Source organism: Ranitomeya imitator, chromosome 6, assembly GCF_032444005.1.
Source record: "Ranitomeya imitator isolate aRanImi1 chromosome 6, aRanImi1.pri, whole genome shotgun sequence".
In the NCBI taxonomy this organism is placed as follows: domain Eukaryota; kingdom Metazoa; phylum Chordata; class Amphibia; order Anura; family Dendrobatidae; genus Ranitomeya; species Ranitomeya imitator.
In genome coordinates this window covers 140,079,448-140,099,821 of record NC_091287.1, presented here as the reverse complement: position 1 = coordinate 140,099,821, position 20,374 = coordinate 140,079,448, and the positions used below count along the sequence as shown (strand labels likewise).

Genomic DNA, 20,374 nt, shown 5'->3' with positions numbered 1-20,374 from the left:
GAACAACACTCTCCAGGGGGTCGGCGTATCAATATCCAAATCTACCATAAAGAGAAGACTGCATGAAAGTAAATACAGAGGGTTCACTGAACGGTGCAAGCCACTCATAAGCATCAAGAATAAAAAGGCTAGACTGGACTTTGCTAAAAAACATCTAAAAAAGCCAGCACAGTTCTGGAAGAACATTCTTTGGACAGATGAAACCAAGATCAACCTCTACCAGAATGATGGAAAGAGAAAAGTATGGTGAAGGCGTGGTACAGCTCATGATCCAAAGCATACCACATCATCTGTAAAACACGGTGGAGGCAGTGTGATGGCTTGGGCATGCATGGCTGCCGGTGGCACTGGGTCACTAGTGTTTATTGATGGCGTGACACAGGACAGAAGCAGCCGAATGAATTCTGAGGTATTCAGAGACATACTGTGTGCTCAGATCCAGCCAAATGCAGCCAAACTGATTGGTCGTCGTTCCATACTACAGATGGACAATGACCCAAAACATAAAGCCAAAGCAACCCAGGAGTTTATTAAAGCAAAGAAGTGCAATATTCTTGATTGGCCAAGTCAGTCACCTGATCTCCACCCAATTGAGCATGCATTTCACTTGTTAAAGACTAAACTTCAGACAGAAAGGCCCACAAACAAACAGCAACTGTAAACCACCGCAGTGAAGGCCTGGCAGAGCGTAAAAAATGAGGAAACACAGCGTCTGGTGATGTCCTTGTGTTCAAGATTTCAGGCAGTCATTGCCAACAAAGGGTTTTCAACCAAGTACTAGAAATGAACATTTTATTTAAAATTATTGAATCTGTCCAATTACTTTTGGTCCCTTTAAAATCAGGGTGGCACATGTTAAGGAGCTGAAACTCCTAAATCCTTCATTCAATTTTAATGTGGATACCCTCAAATGAAAGCTGAAAGTCTGAACTTCAACTGCATCTGAATTGTTTTGTTTAAAATTCATTGTGGTGATGTCTATAACCAAAATTAGAAAAATGTTGTCTCTGTCCAAATATATATGGACCTAACTGTATATATACACACACATATAGGGTATAATCATTGTGTTCAATTACTGTCCACCACCGATAATGCACATTGGAATTTTGATATAAAATCATAATGTAGAAGAGTTTTTCAAGAAAGAAAACGTAGTTTCATATTTTTAAGGTTCAAAGAAGGCTCAAGTCCATTGAATTCAACCTATAGCCTTATTTCCAGATCCAGAGTAAGGCAGAAACCACATGAGCCAGATGCTTATTGATCCATTTTAGGAGAAAAATTCCTTCTCAACTCCACATACAGCATTCAGACTCGTTCCCTGGAGTCTAGGTCTCGTAATCTGCAATATTATATTCTTCAAGTTAGTCATTTAGGCCCTCCTTAAATTTGAACTTTTTAAGTCTCACAACTTGCATAGTAAAGAATCGCCGTCTGTGATGATAAAACATTTTTTCCTCTAGACATAGAGGATTACCTCTTGTCATTGTTGCAGTCCTAGTTATAAAAGATCATTAGAAAGTTCCCTTTACTGTCTATTCATATATGTAGATTGCAACAAGATCATCCCTTAGCCTTTGTTTTTCCAAATTGAATAACCCCACGTTTAATAACCTGTCTTGGTATTGCAGTTCAACCATTCCTTTAATAACCTTGGTCGCTCTTCTCTGGATCCACTCTAGTTTCGGCTATGTCCTTCTTATACACTGAAGCCCAAAATTTGAAACAGTATTTTAAGTGGGGCACTAGTGACTTGTATAGAGGAAAAACTATGTTCTTGTCATGAGCATCTGTGCCTCTTTTAATCCATTTCATGATTTTATTGCCTTGGCAGTAGGTGCCAGAAACTGGTCACTGCTTGAGTATGTACACTTGTGTACTTGTCTTTTTATTTACAGTTTTACCCAGTATTTTACTATTTAGTATAACTATCCATTTTGTTTCTTTGGCCTTAGTTCAAAACTTTACATTTATCTACTTCAACAGCTATTTCTCAGCTAAAGCCTGCCGTTATCTAAATGCAGAAAAAAATTAAATAAAATAGCGGCGCTTAGTGCAGATAGATGAGAGTAGCTGCAGGTAGTATTCTGTATCACACACAGAAAAAAATAATAAAATAATATATATACAATACGTAATACCTGCGCTGTCTGCTATATATACAATAATCAAATAATCACAGTGTGTATTTACCTGTCAGGTGAAGGACGTTTATCACATTGAGGTGTGTGCATATACTCGAACTCAAACAGGTGGAATTTAGCAACTATAGTTGAAAGAAAAGAAGAAAGGGAGGTCTTAATAGATAATTACTATGCTTAAAAATAGCCAGGATACTGTTGCGACACTTATCTAATGCTATCGGGAGTGCGCTAATGATTCTTTTAAAATTTACAAAGATATAAAAAAGGATTATATTAAAAGTATAATATAATGGTATACTCCTGTGATTAGACACTATCGGTAAAACACCCGTAAACTACCTGGAAATAAAGTCCGGTGTAGTATCAGACAGGTACATATATATAGATCGATGTGGAAATAATAGCTGCACATGCAGTCTCGGTACAGTACCTGTAGTGTAAAGAGGTGCCTTAAGAAAATCCGTTGCTACAAATGAATGCAGCTGGTTTACTTAGCTTGTATATGCGGGAGTTGAGATCTTCCAGGCGGCTTATGCGAGTGCTGTCCCGGCCGGTGACAGGCGCTCGCGCGGCCTTTACTTGAAAGTCCTAATGCGGTACTTCGCAGGACCTGCAGTGACGTTTGGGTCACGTGATCTTGAGTCACGTGGTGCCTCTGGAGACACTACAGATCGCAGTGGGAGCCAAAAACCAACGTGTTTCGGAATGATGCGGATTCTTTCATCAGGTCCTGCGAAGTACCGCATTAGGACTTTCAAGTAAAGGCCGCGCGAGCGCCTGTCACCGGCCGGGACGGCGCTCGCATAAGCCGCCTGGAAGATCTCAACTCCCGCATATACAAGCTAAGTAAACCAGCTGCATTCATTTGTAGCAACGGATTTTCTTAAGGCACCTCTTTACACTACAGGTACTGTACCGAGACTGCATGTGCAGCTATTATTTCCACATCGATCTATATATATGTACCTGTCTGATACTACACCGGACTTTATTTCCAGGTAGTTTACGGGTGTTTTACCGATAGTGTCTAATCACAGGAGTATACTATTATATTATACTTTTAATATAATCCTTTTTTATATCTTTGTAAATTTTAAAAGAATCATTAGCGCACTCCCGATAGCATTAGATAAGTGTCGCAACAGTATCCTGGCTATTTTTAAGCATAGTAATTATCTATTAAGACCTCCCTTTCTTCTTTTCTTTCAACTATAGTTGCTAAATTCCACCTGTTTGAGTTCGAGTATATGCACACACCTCAATGTGATAAACGTCCTTCACCTGACAGGTAAATACACACTGTGATTATTTGATTATCGTTATCTAAATGCCCCTGAAATATTAAAATGTCCCCCTTTTGTTCATTACCTTGCAAAGTCTAGTATTATCTACATATGTTGAAATTCTACTCTGTATGCCATCAAGAAGGTCAGTAATAAGTTTATTAAAAAGATGGCGGCCAATACTGACACCTGTGGTACTCCTCTATTAACTGTGATCCAATCAGTGCATATTCCTTTAATAACTACACTTTTCTATCATTGAGCCAGTTGTTGATCCAATCAACACTTATTTTCCCCTAGCAAAATTGCTGTTATTTTATGTGCTTTTTAAAAATTTAGATAGACAAAATCCACATCCAAATCCACATCCTTACCCAGGTCCAGTCTGAGATTTACAGGAAGTAGAGACACCAGGTGAATGTCAAAATGGAAGCAAAGGGGGAATAATTGAGGTGAGTATATTTTTATTTTTCTAAGTGTACACCATTCTGACTAAAGAAAAAAGTATACTTTACCTTCACTGGACAAATCCTTTCAATACATTTTGACAAAAATGGAAAGATGTCCCTAAAAAGTTTCCTGTACCATTCAACTAAAATCAGTAGCAAAAAGTTATGCAAATACTGATACTTTAGACTCAGGGCTGATCCCCTTTGAAAACAATGACTGGACATCAGACTGAATATCTGACGTAAAATTTGGAGACATCTGACAACATAAACACTAACAACATAAGAACCTTAGAAAAAACTCACATCTGCCTTATTAACATATCATAAATGTTTCTATGCTTGAAACAATCTGCTGGTTTCTTTTACTTAACTACTTCTGTATGTCAAACACATCTTTAATTTGCCGGCATTCTTGAGGAATCACCACATGTAATTATTTGGTAATGAGACATTATTTAAGATTGGACTGTAACTGAATCATCCCAATTGGGCACTTTCACAACATGAAGAACATCAGTGAATTTAGATCTATGGATCATCATGAAAGATTTATGACTGGAAGCTGAAGTATGTACATTCACATTGTAATTGCCTAATTGCCAGTTTCATTTATTAAGCTGAATACTGGCTGAGGAGGTGAAGGCCATCATTGTAAGACTGAAAGTGTTTTGATGATACCCAGGCAAAGAATTTTATCACTTCCTACCGTAAGGCAATTATAATTTTGGATGAAGGAGTGGATATGTGTCAAATATGTCTAATAGAAATTGACTTGTATTTCTCAACATTTAGGAATTCTTCAGTAATTTGAACATTCTAAAACCTGCACAAAAAAGTAAAGTGCAAGGAATGCACTATAATGCCCGACATTCAAATAAAAAGCCGATAATGCTCTGAAGGACTCAACCTGGCTTCACATATTTACCTATTCTATTAAATTGAGTTTTCTTAGCAACAAAATATGGTTCACTGAATCTTACCCTGGTGATATAAGCGGGAGTCCATAAACCGACCCATGTTGATCAGCTGACCACTGTGTTGATTGCACTTCGAATGTAGATTCATGTTACTATGGCCCAAGAAAGGCTGTTTTTTGTTAAATTATTGTAACCTGAGTCTTCTGTAATTTGAGGGACCACTATATATTAAGCCCCCTCTAGTTCACAAAAACTATCAAATATTCAAGCTCAGCTCAGTGCAATAAAGTTCAGCATGTACTTGTACAATACATTTCAATTGACCTTCTCTACTTAATCTGTATTCATGCTGATTAAAAAGTTATCTCTTCTGTAGGAAGGATTCAAGCTCACAATGGATACTACAAGCGCACATTAATTTGCCCTACCTGATTGCTAGCTCACTTCATCTTTGATTGCTGATTGGTGAAGTTCTCAGCAATATCTATTTCTAACTTTTAGCAGATTGCATGTGGAAGTCAGAGAGCATAACCTATGGATGAGACATTCTGTGTTGTGTCATTTGTTTTTTCAGTTGTATTGTTTTGGATCACTTTTATTTCTGCTATGCTTTGTTTGCTTTATTTTGAAATTGAAGTTATTCTATGTCCCATGTGCATCAAACATCCTCAAATTAAAGTACCAATTGCAGATTTACATCACATTTATTCTTACCATCTGATTTTGGGTGTTCCACAATATATCTTTCCTCTTTCCTTCAAATATGCCGTCATCATAACCCCTTTACTTAAAAAACCCACCCCTCAACCAGAATTGCTCTGCTAACTACAGATCTCCCCATCATCTCTAAACTCCTGACATGCTTGGTCCCCTCTGTCTAATCCACTAGCTTTAAATCAAGACACTTTTTGACCCTTTCCAATTTGGTTTCCTCTCTTTACACTTTACTGAAACTTCCCCCACTAAAGCCTCTAACGAGATACTAACAGTTAAAGTGGTTTTCCCTCGAACAAAGTACATTTTAATGAATTGATCTTGGAGTAAAAATAATTTCCGCAATTGGATGTGTTAAAAAAATGTTCCTGTGCTGAGATAATCTTATAAATGTGCCACTGCTGTGTACTGTGTAATGGCTGTGTCTGACCGTGTAGGAACATGGCCGGATCATACCACGTCTCTCCTGGGCAGGGGAGGAAGCAAAAGAGAGTATACAGACAAGACAGCATGTGATCTCATATGTTTCCTCTTGGGAGGCAAAGCATTTCACTCTCTGTTTGTAAGCAATGTTTACGTGAAAGAATAATTTTGTGATCCCGTGCTGTAATGTCTGTGTCCTCTGTTTTGCTTCCTCCCTGCCGAGGAGCTATGATATGATCAGACTATGTACCTGCATGGTGAGACACAGCCATTACACAGCACATAATGGACACATTTGTAAGATTATCACAGCACGGGAACAGTTTCTTTAAAACACATTCAATTGTGGAACTTATTATTATTCAAAGATCTATTGATGACAATGCTGACTAAAATTAACTTTCTTGGTGGGAAAACCCCTCTAAATCTAATGGTCACTACTCCCTGCTGGTATTCCTACACTGTGGATCACCAACTCCTCCTCACTATGCTCCGCTCTATCGGCTTCAAGGACACAGATGCTTTTGGTTCTCTTCCCAATTCTCTGACCGCTTCTTCACTGTATCTTTTGCTGACTCTTCTTCCATTCTTCTTCCCCCTTACTGGGGTTCCTCAGGGTTCAGTCCTACCCCTCATCTTTTCTATGTACACTTTTTCTATTGGACAAATCATCAGCAGATCTGGCTTAGCGTATCCCACCTTTATGCTGATGATACCCAATTATAAATTCAGTCCCTTCAATAGTCTATTTCCACATCCTCCGTGCATACAATAGCACTTTGTGTCTATTCTTGTACAGATACTGGATGATGACTGGTTCACACTGCACTGTTTGAATGCCCTATTTATTATATTGATGGCTGGACCATACAAGACAAGCACTTTTTACCTTCCGTGTCTCTCCTATTTCCTGTTAGATTGTAAATTTGCAAGTAGGGCCCTCATTCCTCTTGGTATTTGTTAAAAGCTGTGTTACATTGTAATGTCTTTATTATCTGCATATGTCCCCACTTAATTATAAAGTGATGTAAAATATGTTGGCGCTATAGAAATAAAATAATAATAATACAATCCACAGTAATCTCATTGTTCATCCTGAGCCTCACATGAGTAATTTTTCAGAAATGCACATTTACAAACACTGCTGTTGGTAGAATATGGAAGTTTAAGTCCCAACACAGTCCCACCAAGAAACGCCTCTAAACTACTGAATGCCCTATTTTTACTCAAGGTTTATTACATCCCTTTCCAGAATGAGACAGCCTTGAATTTGATAGGATTACTTGAAAAAGCATGGACATTTTGGAACTTCTGTCTACAATTAACACAATTTACTGTCAGTACTAATGTGAGCAATACGGTAGAATATGCTGAGTGAAATGTACATTCCCTTTAAAGAGGTTGTCCGGTCTAAAATGACAAATCTGCAGTCAGTTTGTGTGACTGCAGACTTGTGAGTCCTCCCAGCACACGCACTTTGAGCAATGAGGATGGAGGCGCTAATAACGGAGAATCCTCACAGTGAGCAGTGTGTACACTGGGAGGATTCGCAAGTCTGCAGTCAAATAGAGTGACTGCAGACATGTCATTTTAGACTGGACAACTCCTTTAAGCCTTGTTTGTAATATATTTCCCCATTATTGAATCCACATCTGGATCAGACCAAAACTCAAAGATTATTACTCGATGTTAAAGATGGAGGCAAGTTGTTGGGTTACTGCTCTTTAAAGGGACTCTGTCCCCCCCTCCAGCCATTATAAACTAAAAGAGCCACCTTGTGCAGCAGTAATGCTGCATTCTAACAAGGTGGCTCTTTTAGTTTTTGGTGCAGTTATTGCCAAAATAAAGCGTTTTATCATTTTGCCAAAATACCTTTCTTTAGACAGGGAGGCAGGTCTTAACCCCCCCTGCTGGAAATGCCACACTGCCGTCATTCAAATCTTCTGGGGCGCCGGGTGCCGCCCCCTCCGTGCTGTTTTCCCATGAAATCCGGTGCCTGCGCTGTTTAGTACTGGCTGGTGCAGGCGCAGTCTGCAAGACTGCATGTGAGGTCAGACGGCCAGAGCTCACTCCTCCTGCTCCAGCCAGTACTAAACAGCGCAGGTGCCGGATTTCATTGGAAAACAGCACGGAGGAGGCGGCGCCCGGCGCCCCAGAAGATTTGAGTGACGGCAGTATGGTAATCCCTGATCTGTAGTCCTGCCAGTTCTGCTCCACCTACTTAGTTACAAAACTTACCTAGAAAGCGAGGATCCATTATGAATGCAACACTCAACGGGACACCACATTGAGGGCTCATTCCCACTTGCGATGAAATCGGACGAATGCAATCCAATAAAAATTGGATAGAATTTGGACCAATGTTATTCTATGATTGTGTCTTCATCTGCGGTTTTTTTCCAGCTCAGATCAGATCATAATCGGACAGGAAAAAAGTCGCAGCATGCTGCGATTGTAATCGGAAATCGGATCGCATCCCAAAATAGAAGTCAATGGGTGCGAGAAAAAAATCACAGCACTCGGAGCATGCGAGTGCTGTCCAATTTTAACACACCGATCTCCTTGTAAAAGCTGGTAATTCATATGCGGGTACAGTAAAATCACACTGACAGGTTAGAATAGTTAGAATAGATAAACAGTGGGTACGGAAAGTATTCAAACCCCTTTACATTTTTCACTCTTTGTTTCATTGCAGCCATTTGGTAAATTCAAAAAAGTTCATTTTTTTTCACATTAATGTACACTCTGCACCCTAACTTGACTGAAAACAAAAAGAAATGTAGAAATATTTTCAAATTTAATAAAAAAGAAAAACTGAAATATAACATGGTCATAAATATTCAGACCCTTTGCTCAGACACTAATATGTACGTCACATGCTGTCCAGTTCCTTGTGATCCTCCTTGAGATGGTTCTACTCCTTCATTGGAGTCCAGCTGTGTTTAATTATACTGATAGGACTTGATTTGGAAAGGCACACACCTGTCTATATAAGACCTCACAGCTCACAGTGCATGTCAGACCAAATGAGAATCATGAGGTCAAAGGAACTCACCAAGGAGCTCAGAGACAGAATTGTGGCAAGGCACAGATCTGGCCAAGGTTACAAAAGAATTTCTGCAGCACTCAAGGTTCCTAAGAGCACAGTGGCCTCCATAATCCTTAAATGGAAGAAGTTTGGGACCACCAGAAGTCTTCCTGGACCTGCCCGTCCAGCCAAACTGAGGAATCGTGGGAGAAGAGCCTTGGTGAGAGAGGTAAAGAAGATCCCCAAGATCATTGTGGCTGAGCTCCAGAGATGCAGTAGGGAGATGGGAGAAAGTTCCACAAAGTCAACTATCACTGCAGCCCTCCCCAAGTCTGCTCTTTATATCAGAGTGGCCCGACGGAAGCCTCTCCTCAGTGCAAGACATATGGAAGCCTGCATAGAGTTTGCTAAATAAAAACACATGAAGGACTCCCAGACTATGAGAAATAAGATTCTCTGGTCTGATGAGATGAATATAGAACTTTTTGGTAATAATTCTAAGTGGTATGTGTGGAGAAAACCAGGCACTTCTCATCACCTGCCCAATACAATCCCAACAGTGAAACATAGTGGTGGTCGCATCATGCTATGGGGGTGTTTTTCAGCTGCAGGGACAGAACGACTAGATGTCATTGAAGGAAACATGAATGTGGCCAAGTACAGAGATATCCTGGATGAAAAACTCTTCCAGAGTGTTCTAGACCTCAGACTTGGCCGAAGGTTCAACTTCCAACAAGACAATGGCCCTAACCACACAGCTAAAATAACAAAGGAGTGGTTTTAGAACAAGTCTGTGACCATTCTTTACTGGCCCAGCCAGAGCCCTGACCTAAACCCAATTTAGCATCTCTGGAGAGACCATCCAACCTGACGGAACTGGAGAGGATCTGCAAGGAAGAATGGCAGAGGATCCCCAAACCAGGTGTGAAAAACTTGCTGCATCATTCCCAATAAGACTCATGGCTGTACTAGCTCAAAAGGTGCTTCTACTCAATACTGAAATAAAACAAAGAACCTAAAGTATGGAGATCAATGTCTATAATAAAAAGAGTGTATTCGTATATATCAAGTAACCTAATTAAAAAAAAAAAATAAGGACGAGGAAAGGTACAGTATAATAAAATGCCTTTATTAAAATAAATAAATATATATATATATATACACAGGGCAACAATAGGCAATCACAAAAGTGTGCCTGTAACTGGAGGACAAAATATATATAAAAAATATATAATAGCAAAATAGCAAATACTATAACGGACACAAAGAGGACTAGGTATATGTAAAAATAAAAAATTATATATTTTATAGATGGCAATATAAATAGGAGTATGTATATGTAGATGTAATTAAATAGCCAGAAATAGGGGCACTCAGCAAACAAAGTGAGGGCTACATAAACAATATAAAAAGGTGTTATAAAAAACGTGTACTATATAAAAAACAGGGAAAAATGCTATGAGCATGAATATGTGCACAGCTAGCAATAAAGTGCAACAAAAGTGCAAAGGAGGGTAATCCAGACTTGTGTAATAAGTGGGTGATGAAGAGAAAACTTGAGCAATCAAATATAGGTATACACATTCACGTGTGAAAATATGGTGTAGGGGATGCCCAGGATCACAAAACTTCTGAGTGCAGAGTATATAATGCGGCCAAGATAATTACCTCTTCCAACTAAGGGTCCGATCCTCCAGGTACAGCGCACCCCGACGCGCGTTTTGGACTGTGTCCTTTGTCAGGGGGTGGCGTCTCGGCCTTTTGGCTAAGATCAAGTGTAGTATCTGTTCTTATCAGTTTAATATCTGATACGTCCCCTATTTGGGGACCATATATTAAATGGATTTTTAGAACAGGGAGCTGGAAATGGAGCTTGCTCTGTCCACTCCACGCATTGACCCGTTATTGCAGTATCTCCGGGAACAGTGCACTCCTTCTCTCGCCATACCCTGACAAAGGACACAGTCCGAAACGCGCGTCGGGGTGCGCTGTACCTGGAGGATCGGACCCTTAGTTGGAAGAGGTAATTATCTTGGCCGCATTATATATAGGTCCTTCTCAAAAAATTAGCATATAGTGTTAAATTTCATTATTTACCATAATGTAATGATTACAATTAAACTTTCATATATTATAGATTCATTATCCACCAACTGAAATTTGTCAGGTCTTTTATTGTTTTAATACTGATGATTTTGGCATACAACTCCTGATAACCCAAAAAACCTGTCTCAATAAATTAGCATATTTCACCCATCCAATCAAATAAAAGTGTTTTTTAATAACAAACAAAAAAACCAACAAATAATAATGTTCAGTTATGCACTCAATACTTGGTCGGGAATCCTTTGGCAGAAATGACTGCTTCAATGCGGCGTGGCATGGAGGCAATCAGCCTGTGACACTGCTGAGATGTTATGGAGGCCCAGGATGCTTCAATAGCGGCCTTAAGCTCATCCAGAGTGTTGGGTCTTGCGTCTCTCAACTTTCTCTTCACAATATCCCACAGATTCTCTATGGGGTTCAGGTCAGGAGAGTTGGCAGGCCAATTGAGCACAGTAATACCATGGTCAGTAAACCATTTACCAATGGTTTTGGCACTGTGAGCAGGTGCCAGGTCGTGCTGAAAAATGAAATCTTCATCTCCATAAAGCATTTCAGCCGATGGAAGCATGAAGTGCTCCAAAATCTCCTGATAGCTAGCTGCATTGACCCTGCCCTTGATGAAACACAGTGGACCAACACCAGCAGCTGACATGGCACCCCACACCATCACAGACTGTGGGTACTTGACACTGGACTTCAGGCATTTTGGCATTTCCTTCTCCCCAGTCTTCCTCCAGACTCTGGCACCTTGATTTCCGAATGACATGCAAAATTTGCTTTCATCAGAAAAAAGTACTTGGGACCACTTAGCAACAGTCCAGTGCTGCTTCTCTGTAGCTCAAAAGTGGCTTTACCTGGGGAATGCGGCACCTGTAGCCCATTTCCTGCACACGCCTGTGCACAGTGGCTCTGGATGTTTCCACACCAGACTCAGTCCACTGCTTCCTCAGGTTCCCCAAGGTCTGGAATCGGTCCTTCTCCACAATCTTCCTCAGGGTCCGGTCTCCTCTTCTCGTTGTACAGCGTTTTCTGCCACATTGTTTCCTTCCAACAGACTTACCATTGAGGTGCCTTGATACAGCACTCTGGGAACAGCCTATTTGTTGAGAAATTTCTTTCTGGGTCTTACCCTCTTGCTTGAGGGTGTCAATGATGGCCTTCTTGACATCTGTCAGGTCGCTAGTCTTACCCATGATGGGGGTTTTGAGTAATGAACCAGGCAGGGAGTTTATAAAAGCCTCAGGTATCTTTTGCATGTGTTTAGAGTTAATTAGTTGATTCAGAAGATTAGGGTAATAGGTCGTTTAGAGAACCTTTTCTTGATATGCTAATTTATTGAGACAGGTTTTTTGGGTTATCAGGAGTTGTATGCCAAAATCATCAGTATTAAAACAATAAAAGACCTGACAAATTTCAGTTGGTGGATAATGAATCTATAATATATGAAAGTTTAATTGTAATCATTACATTATGGTAAATAATGAAATTTAACACTATATGCTAATTTTTTGAGAAGGACCTGTACTCTGCACTCAGTAGTTTTGTGATCCTGGGCATCACCTACACCATATTTTCACACGTGAGTGTGTATACCTATATTTGATTGCTCAGGTTTTCTCTTCATCACCCACTTATTACACAAGTCTGGATTACCCTCCTTTGCACTTTCCTTGCACTTTATTGCTAGCTGTGCACATATTCATGCTCATAGCATTTTTCCCTGTTTTTTATATAGTACACGTTTTTTATACAACACCTTTTTATATTGTTTATGTAGCCCTCACTTTGTTTGCTGAGTGCCCCTATTTCCGGCTATTTAATTACATCTACATATACATACTCCTACTTATATTGCCATCTATAAAATATATAATGTTTTATTTTTACATATACCTAGTCCTCTTTGTGTCAGTTATAGTATTTGCTATTATATATTTTTTATATATATTTTGTCCTCCAGTTACAGGCACACTTTTGTGATTGCCTATTGTTGCCCTGTGTATATATATATATCTATATATTTATTTTAATAAAGGCATTTTATTATACTGTACCTTTCCTTGTCCTTATTTTGTTTTTTAATTAGGTTACTTGATATATACGAATACACTCTTTTTTATTATAGACATTGATCTCCATACTTTAGGTTCTTTGATTTATTACTATACTGAATGGTCTGCCATTCATGTACTAAGCAGTGGTCCCTTTTTGGCACTTGCGCACTTGCACATTTTCACTATTATTATTATTTCTTACAGCCCACTTGTGGTTGTAATATTATTATTTATTTTTCTTGACCGCTATTTCTGTCCTACTCAATACTGAGCAAAGAGTCTGAATACGTATGACCATGTGATATTTCAGTTTTTCTTTTTTAATAAATTTGCAAAAATTACTACATTTTTGTTTTTTTTTCAGTCAAGATTGGGTGCAGAGTGTACATTAATGTAAAAAAAATGAACTTTTCTGAATTTACCAAATGACTGCAATGAAACAAAGAGTGAAAAATTTAAAGGGGTATGAATACTTTCCGTACCCACTGTAAACACAGAGAATACATATACATATATATATGTAGATTTCTGTGATGCACACAAATATACATATGTATTATATTACATAGATAGATAGAAGAAAAGCCGGTAATTCAGAACCCGCGGTAGTGTAAAATCACTGCAGAAGCCAGCAGGATAGAAGAGATGGATTACATACAGTAAATAAATATATAATAGATAATAGGTAGATATATAAGATCAGCTCACAGCTGTATACTTAGCCTTTACTGGCTGAAAAAAATGATGTAGGGTCCCCCTATAATTAATAACCAGCAAGGCTATGCAAACTGCTCTGGGCTGATATTAATAGCCTAGGAAGGGGCCATGGATATTGCCCCTTCGGCTAAAACATCAGCTCTCAGCCGCCCCAGAAAAGATGCATCTCTAAGATGCACCAATTCTGGCACTTAGCCTCACTCTTCCCACTTCCCTGTAGCGGTGACAAGTGGGGTAATAGTTGGGGTATTGATGTCACCTGGGTTCGCTAGCAGCTTAGGTGGGCCTGCAGCATCTGACATCTCTGATGTCAGACATGGCCAGCCCCCTCTGCTGCGGCCATACAATGCAAGTAGCTGCAGCTTTTATTGGGTTTTTAATAAAGAAAAGTAAAGTAATTACCCCCGGCCCCAGCATGCCAAGCAGTTTACCCGACCATCTATACAGTGGCTCAGCTGTACTGCTTCAGCTCAGGCTGCACAGCGTGTCTCCCCCAATCAAGGACACTCCTCTTTGCTTCAGCTCACCAGGCCTCATACACCTGTAATGGCAGTAATGGCCCTGCTTTTGAGATATCCTATTGTTATGTCATAAATGTTCCATTAATGTTAGACATAAAGCAAGAAAAAAGATAGCTAGATAGATAAATATATTTAGAAAAATAGAGCAGCACCTTTAAGAAATGAGGGTACAATGCCTCCCTGTTAAATAACAAACCATCCAGATAAAAAGAAAAACTGGAGACAGTACACTAAAAGAGTGTACAAAAGTTGATTATTGACTATTTCTAAGCCCATTGTGGTCACTATGGACTTATAAATAATCAACTTTTGTACGTTGTTTTGGTGTGCTGCCTCCAGTTTTTCTTTTATATTTTCCATTATTTGGAGTGCTGTCTGCTTTTTATTTTTTTTATTTACTTTACAGCTGGGTATTTGTTTGTTTCGGCTTTGAACCAACCATCTATTTTGGATTGTGCTGTTCCATTTTTTCTTCATAGGTAGTTAGATAGAACACACAGAGGTGGCATAGAAATAAGATTTTCATCTCTATAGAAGATTACATTAGAAATGCAGATACTACAACATTATTAGAGTGGTTTTATTAGGAGTCTAACTGTGTGCAGGCTGCAATAACTTCTAATGGAACATTAGTAATTCTGGACACTCGTGTAAAATTAACAATAACTAACATAGGTACATCGGTTAATAAATTCCAACAACCACATGTCACAAAAGTCATTCTAATTAACAGCAGTTCATGATAACAAACCATTAAAATATAATCTCTAACCCAGCTTCTTCCTGCAGAATCATAATTTAGTCCTCTCGGAAATAGAAGAAAAGAAGTTAACTCATAGAAATACTCATCACTCCGCAACTCATTATTGTATCATTTCTATGACAATGGATTGCTGCTGTTCTGAATTCATATATTAAACAATTTCATAGTAATGTTTTAATATGATGTTTCTACAGAACAGGCCAATAAACTGCATATAACCAAGTTACAGGCTCATTTTAATAAAGGAGGTCAATTGCAAAAAGTTTCTTGCAGTGTTATATTGAAATTGACACTATGGGACTTCGAAAACTTAAACTACAGTATTATGACCTACTATGACTGGCATCTTTGGGTACATAGTCCCTGTACAGTGGCACATGGAGTTCTTACTGCTCCACTCTGTAGAATCAATGTAAAGGCCCCTTCACATTTAGCGACGCTGCAGCGATACCGACAACGATCCGAATCGCTGCAGCGTCGCTATTTGGTCGCTGGAGAGCTGTCACACAGACCGCTCTCCAGCAACCAACGATGCCGGTAACCAGGGTAAACATCGGGTAACTAAGCGCAGGGCCGCGCTTAGTAACCCGATGTTTACCCTGGTTACCATGCTAAAAGTAAAAAAAAACAAACACTAGATACTTACCTACAGCCGTCTGTCCTCCAGCGCTGCGCTCTGCTTCTCTGCTCTCCTCTTGTACTGTCTGGGAGCCGGAAAGCAGAGCGGTGACGTCACCGCTCTGCTTTCCGGCTCACAGCCAGTACAGGAGGAGTGCAGAGCACAGCGCTGGAGGACAGACAGCGGTAGGTAAGTATGTAGTGTTTGGTTTTTTTTACTTTTAGCATGGTAACCAGGGTAAACATCGGGTTACTAAGCGCGGCCCTGCGCTTAGTTACCCGATGTTTACCCTGGTTACCAGTGAAGACATCGCTGGATCGGTGTCACACACGCCGATCCAGCGATGTCTCCAGGGAGTCCAGCGACGAAATAAAGTTCTGGACTTTCCTCAGCGACCAACGATCTCCCAGCAGGGGCCTGATCGTTGGTCGCTGTCACACATAACGATTTCATTAACGATATCGTTGCTACGTCACAAATAGCAACGATATCGTTAACAATATCGTTATGTGTGAAGGTACCTTAAGGGAATAAATGAACTGGAGGAATAGTAATGGAAGTAAAGGTATTTCCATGCTTTGCTGGATTATAGGAGATAAGTAGCAATACTATAAATCAGGGAGGGTTATATAGATCTGTCCTTCCTGTTTGTCTTCTATTGGATAGGTTGGGTGCTAATCTGAGTTCTATTGATGGTGACTGGTATGTAGCAAGACTTTTTTGTGCCATGGTAAGAATAGAGATGTAAGATCAGATATTGGATATGAAAATGTGGCCTTTTTCAAGATATTAAGAGACACCAGGTGATTTATGCTAGATATAATTGTTTATTATTAAGGTTTAAAAAGTCTTTGTTCACATTGGCCAATTCCTAATGGTTAGAAGGATATCCAAAGATAAGCTAAAAACAGTTTTCCCCTTGCTGAGATCCCAAGTGAAAAGCTGTAATCTGTTGGGAAACCTTACGGTAATGTTTTTAACTTGCTGTCAGACTGTAGCTATCCCCCGCCCCTTAAAAATGCATGCTTAACTTGGACTAGTGCAAGTGATCTGAAGGGGAGACGGGTTTATGCTGCTGTCAGGTAACAATGGGGATGTTGATATATAACAGCCCATGCCTTTTATCCCTTGGCATCTGCTGTTGGAACAGTTAGTAGAAACCAATGCAGATAAGATGATCATTGATAAAACAGAAGCAGATTCAGCCAACATTGATCTGATGATTATGTCCACCTTAACAGTATTTATTTCCTGCAGCACTCCCAGAGGGGAAATGTAGCATTACACATTACACAATGCCCAATAAACTCAATAAATGTAGATGTATAGAGCAAGTCTTTCAGAGGGACATGCTCTTAGTAACTTGAGTCCACCTTAGCCAAGAGATGAGAGTCTTAAACTGAGACTCCCTACTTCTATTAAAGGCTGATTCAAAAGTGTGATTATCCCGTACGAGTGCTAACAATGTTTTTTATGGATAGCACGCATACTTGTGATAGTCTATGGGGCCATTCACACGTCCATCCAATCACAGAGACAAGCCTGATTTTGAACAAAATTGGCAATGCAGGTCAATGGTTCTGTGAAAAAATTAACCCACACACAGATGTCTTATGATTTTTCATGACTGTCATAAATGAAAAGGGGGATAAACTTTTCTTTTAATTTCTACACGTACGAGAAAAACGGATGACACTTGGACCATGGTTTGATTAAACCTTGATTAAAGTCTGATCCAAAAAAACAATTTGTTATCTCGTACATGAGAAACACAGATGTATAAGTGAGAGCTAACTCAGATTGCTCTAAAAGGGTGTATAAAACTAGACTGTCTAAATTAGGCATCCCTTTTAAACTATTTTCCATGAAAATTATCTGCCATGGGCAATACTAGTATTGAAATGCCTTACTTACGCACTGTTAGGGTTTGGCGGGACGCACCAAATATATATTTATAGAGTAATAGGTGCGTTCGCAACCCGGGGTCCACCGTGCAGGAGTAAAACTCGCTGCTAGTAACTGACGGTACCATATGGCGGTATAAGTGAACTCTGTTACTTCACAGAGTCACTTAAGACAAGAGAACGCTGTGCCCTGTTAACCTCACAGAGGAACACAGCTACCAAATAGAGCAAACAGTGGTCATGCAGTCAGAATAGCACATGCAAAACTCCTCACCAGAAGTGCCGGTTTCTAGGGGCTTATTTCAGCCGGGCCCTGAATCCACTCACACAAAACTCCTCACCGGAGATGCCGGTATTCTAGGGGCTCATTTCAGCCGAACCCTGAAACCACATACATATGACCACACTGGTGCAGAACACATAACTTAGTTGATACTAGCGCATGGCCGTGCGGCCATGCAAACCTTTTATAGCTGCAGCAACTACAGGACCTTCCTAGAGGACCAATGGGAGCTGCTACAGTACCGGAGCCACTTCAAGGCCTTCCTAGAGGACCAATGGGAGCTGCTGTAGTACCTGAGCATGTGACCCCCGACCTCCAATGAGAGGACTTACCCTGGGCATGCTCAGAAGGGGAAAAGCAGAACTTAGTCCCAGAGACATCTGCTTGCCGCTGACTAGTACTGGATACAATGGCTGAGCCTGGAAAGGCAGCAGTAACCATCCGCACCGTATCAGGCTGAGCCAGACGCTGGGACCGACGTCTCCGCTGAGCAGGCTCCACTGCAGCTGGAGAAGAATGGGAGACCGCAGCAGAGATGGTTCGAGATTCCCCCTGTACAGAGGTGGGAACTTGACCCCTAACACAGCCTCTGTTTTCTCTATATTGGTTATGTAGTTTAAGTCATGGGGATTGTTAGCGGGATGAACTTTGTGTCTCTTCTAGTGAAGCTCCTAAATCTGTTGAAAGGAACTTTCCTGCTTAAGATAAAATTCAGATTTTATTTACAATTGAGATCTTATTTTTCTGCTAACATTATTAGAATATCTTGTCTCTAACATTTATTTCTACAATAATCCACAGGGAAAACTGTATCTGTCGTTATACATTTTATGCATCTCTGTTTTAGAGCCGGAAGGTTTCACAGTTGTCCGTTTGCCTCAGCTTTATCATTCTGCTTTTAGCCTGTCTCACAGCAGTGAGGACTGACATTGCCCTAATGTTTGTTAATAATGACTAGGAACATATGCAAGGCTTAGGTGACACAAGTTCTGGAGGAACATTGACAATGAATATTTATATATCCATTAAGTGCATTATGAAAACTGTGTCTACATTATTGGGCTGCAGCCTTCAGTTAATAGAGCAGCGCAATGGTGGAAAAGTCAAATTATCGGTGTCAGCAGAATATGAGAAATTCTACCAGTGTCATGCAAGGAGGTGTTGGGAAATTTGATTTTCGTATTACTCACTTTTTAATAATATTTTTAAACATAGAGCTAAAATAATTTTGAGCCCGGGAGCAAAGATACTGGCATGTTCTAATCCACGTGCAATCCCTATTTTGCTCAATAACTTCATAGAGCCACATTCAAATTAGGTAATAATCGGCCTATCCTGGTGCACTTTAGACTTCTTCTGTAGGTAAGAGTGTGAATAGGACTTTACATCTTTCTTTATTAGGAAAGGTATTTTCAAAACCAAAACTAGGTTTGGCTGCAAAAGATAAAGGTAAGCTACTTTTCATATTGAACCACTCTTTTCTTTTGTATTCCATCTACATTTAGCAACATCATGTCTAGATATTAATGATCTGTGAATTCCTAGATCATTTCAGTGTCTTAAAGAAGTTGTCCAGGATTACATATAATTTCCCCGTAGGCTGTCAGACATAGAAAAAGAAGCTTATGTATACTCATCTTCACTAGGTCCAATGATTTCCTCTCTGATGCTGCCCCAGTCTTTGTTGACAGGCTTTAGAACAAAGGAGTACAAGGAGTCTGTAGGTACTATGAAGGATAATATTTTTTATTATACAATAATTACAAGCTAATAAAGTGCATGCAAGATACAAAAGGTAAGTAGATACAAAAAGTGCATAAGGACGGAAATTGTGGATATCCACCGCTGCGAACTGCCCATGTGAGGCGTATATCTTAGTAAAGTACAAAGCTGCTAGAAAGCCACATAGTAGTCAGGCTCGTGGGTGAAACATGCCCCACAGCATTGAATAAATAAGAGATAGTGGCGCTTACAAAAGCAGCTTACCAAAAAGCATGTCCCACAACATTAAATAAGTGAGGGATAGTGGCGCTTACCAAAGAGGACAGCGGTCACCGGATCCAATCCAATGTATTAAAAAACCCCGACGTGCGTTTCGCCTCTTCCAATAATCCTGCTTTCTCAAGGGGAAGTGCTCATTTGGTGCAACAAGGACCTTAAAATAGGAGTGGCTGATGTGCACGTGACTAGTCACATGTGCACACCCAGCCAGTAACAGCGGTACTAATGACGCATGCGCATGTGGACTGCCGAGCACCGCGTCAGGAGAGACGTCATACCACGCCACGGACACCCGAGGAAACAGATCCTCAGAGCGCACGTGCGAGGCAATGCTGACGCCGTTCAGGCGGGGAGCAGGACAAAGACCCACAGCGCATGTGCACGACCGCAACAAAGGTAAATGGACTAACGCACTGGAATGAGAGGTCCACATTGGGCACAA

The 20,374-nt window shown here is 40.1% G+C and overlaps 1 protein-coding gene and 1 non-coding gene across 2 annotated transcripts in view; both read left to right on the top strand.

Moving 5' to 3' along the window:
- Nucleotides 1-20,374, top strand: part of CNTNAP2 (contactin associated protein 2) — a 2,776,229-nt gene that overhangs the window by 2,563,707 nt on the left and 192,148 nt on the right. The gene's annotated exons all lie outside the window — the stretch shown is intronic.
- Nucleotides 10,710-10,900, top strand: LOC138643657 (U2 spliceosomal RNA). Its single transcript, XR_011314241.1, has one exon. It is a non-coding gene; the product is annotated as a U2 spliceosomal RNA (small nuclear RNA).